Here is a 3,348-nt window from a genome sequence, read left to right as displayed (position 1 = left end):
TCTGCAGGAAAGAGAACCTATTTTCGAAGGCTGTCCTTTAACGATAGAAGAAAGCGATATTCTTATAATGAGTCATGCGATTCGTCACCAATCAACGGATGCTGAAATTGAAGATCTTATTAAGTTAATCAACTGCCATCTTCCGGCTCCAGTAAATCCTACAAAATATGTTCTTTAAGAAATTTGCCAATATTACTAAAATTCAAAATCACTACTATTGTCCAACATGTATTATACCATTACATTTTGGAAATGCAAAAAGGATTAATTGTTCGAATTGTCAAAGTTTACATATTCAGACAGATCTTCAACGTAGTGGTTGTTTTTTTGTACACATTTCTCTAAAGGAACAATTACGATATTTATTATCAGGGCCATTGTTTTATAAATTGCAAAGGAATGGAAACTATGGTGGTATTTCCGATGTGACTAGTGGACAAGTGTATAAAGCATTATTAGCGAAAGAGATTGTAAACAATTTTGATATTAGCGTGCAATGTAATCTAGATGGGGTTAGTACTTTTAAATCATCTAAAATGTCAATGTGCCCAATTCAAGTTGCAGTAAATGAGCTTCCATACCGAGACAGAAAAGATAATATTATATTAACAGGTTTGTGGTGCAGTAAGGAGAAACCTGTGATGGATATTTATCTGCGACCATTTATAGATGAATTGAAGGATTTACATGAAAATGGAATTAATTGTTTACCGCCAAATTTTGATGAACCTATAAACATTAAAGTACATACTTTCTTGTCATCCGTAGATTCAGTTGCCAGATGCACTTTACAAAATATTAGTCAATTTAATGGGCAGTACGGGTGTTCTCTTTGTTTGCATCCAGGAGAACATGTAAAAGTTGGGAACGGTTATGCACGTGTTTACTGTGGTGATAAACGCCGTGCAAGAACAGAACATCAACACAAAATATATGCTGAAATGGCATTAGCAGAAGGTAGACCTGTCTACGGTGTTAAAGGACCTTCTTTATTTATGCTGGTACCTATTTTTAACATTATAACTTCTTTTCCACCAGACTACATGCATTCGGTATTATTAGGCGTTGTTAAAATGTTTTTTATTGCATGGTTTGACGGTAAAAATTCTGAATGTCCGTGGTACATTGGATCAAAGAAAAGAGACTTTAATCAACGTCTACTGAACATTTTACCACCATGTGAAATAACCCGAGTACCTCGTTCTCTTGATGACTTGAAGTTGTACAAAGCGTCTGAGTGGAAAAACTTGCTTCTTTATTATTCCTTACCATGTTTGCACAAATTAGTCGCCGAACGTTATTATAAACACTGGTCGCTTCTTGTGTATAGTATGCACAACTTATTGTCCTCAAAAATTAGCGAATATGATTTAAACGAAGCTGAAAGAGCATTGCAAAAATTTGTTTTCGATACGGAAAGGTTATATGGGCCAGAATATATGAAATTCAACGTTCACCTATTGCTACATATTCCTAAAGCAGTAAAATTGTTCGGTGCCCTTTGGGCATGGTCGGCTTTTTCCTTTGAATCTTATAACCGGATACTGCGAGATATGATTTATAATTCTCAATCAGTTTTACATCAAGTGTGCAAGTCTTATTTAAGATTGCAGTCTATCAAATATAATAATGTTTTTCAGAAACAAAATTGTAGTGCTGCAGGCAAACAGTTATTTGATAATTATTTGGGAAAATTTAGAACAACTCGGAGTTGTCTGCTGTATGGCGATAATTTAAGAATATTTGGACGCGGTAAATCCATAAAATTAAATATAGTCCAAAAACTTACTGTGCAGACAGTTCTGCGTGAAAATGTTATTGAGAATGCCACATCTTACGAACGTTTCATTTATAAATATATTTTATATCATTGTTGCAATTACAAAAGAATGTATAAGCGAAATAATAGTATTATAAAGACAATACACGGTACGTTTCTAAGTATAATGAATATACTATGTGTCGTAAATGTAAGTGGAGAAAAGAAATACGTTATAATAGGAAAAGCATTTGATCTCTGCGGTGATGAAACTTTGTGTACAACGAATAATATTAATTCATCAAAATATTCCTATATCGTGCAAGAGACTAATAACACAGTAGCGTGTCTTTTAGATCAGATAGACAAAAATGTATTATTATCCCCTACCGTGATAATAAACACTGTATAATACCGCTTGTCAATGCATTTGAGACTGATTAAATAAAAAATGCTAAAAAACATGAATTATATAATTATAATTATATAAATTTATATAATTAAAATAATTAAAATGAATATATATATGTATATACATATGTATTACTTGTATTTAAATATTCATTTTAATTATGTCACAATTAATATTATATACATAATTCTATATAAATCATGTTTCCTTATTAATTTAAATTTTTATAGCGCACACCGAAATATTTAAAAAATCTCTATATATTTTTTAAATATGATTATGATCTTTATATATATATATTTCATAAAAAGCCATATATATACATATATAATTAATATATATATAAATTATAAAATGGTTATTAAGCTTTGTTATATTATGCATGATGAGGTCACACATATATTATACATATAATATATAACTTCGAATTATATATATATATGTTATATATGTATACTAATAATATGTCTTGCTACAGAGTCAAATTAAGATTACATGGTCTCTATTATAAATTCCACACTGGATGTGGAGTTGGTGGGCGAGGGTGGAGAGATGTCGGGGAAGGGATTGTTAATAGGAGAAAGGGGAAGGAGTTCTCCGAGGAACTCCACGGGAGTGGTATTGGTGCTAGGAGGCCGGGAAGGGAGAATTTCTTGCAGGAATTCCACGCTGGACGTGGAGAAAGTAGGGGAATGGGAGACTTGACGAAGGAATTCCACGTCAGGCGTGGAATCCTCACGTACGAGATCTTCGGGGAACTCAAATTCTTCTAGGAATTCCAGGGACGGAAGTTCACCTAAGAACTCCACGCTTGACGTGGAGTTCGTCGGTGATGGAAGGGGAGAGTTCGCGGGGAAAGGGGCCGGATAAGGCTCCGGGGAGTATGAAGGAGATAGAGAGTCGATCGTGGTAGGGGGAGAGGGGGGAAGGTGGTAAGGTGTAGGGAGTGGGAAGTCTAAGACAAAATCCTGGTCGAATAGCGCGGGGTCGATGGCAACTTCTTCCGGAAGGTTGAATAAGTCCACTGTAAGGTGGAGTTTTAAAGTGTTAATCGCGGATTTTACAAATCTTTTACAGGGGTCTCTTATAAGCTAAGTACTAGGCCTCGATTTGTTTGTTAGTGGAGGAAAGAGGACTTACTCGTAGTTGATAATTTGATGGACTTTCGTGAAGATAA

This window comes from Vollenhovia emeryi, unplaced genomic scaffold (assembly GCF_000949405.1).
Source record: "Vollenhovia emeryi isolate VEMERY1.0 unplaced genomic scaffold, V.emery_V1.0 DF939672.1, whole genome shotgun sequence".
Taxonomy (NCBI): Eukaryota; Metazoa; Arthropoda; class Insecta; order Hymenoptera; family Formicidae; genus Vollenhovia; species Vollenhovia emeryi.
Note: the sequence above shows the minus strand (reverse complement) of the source record.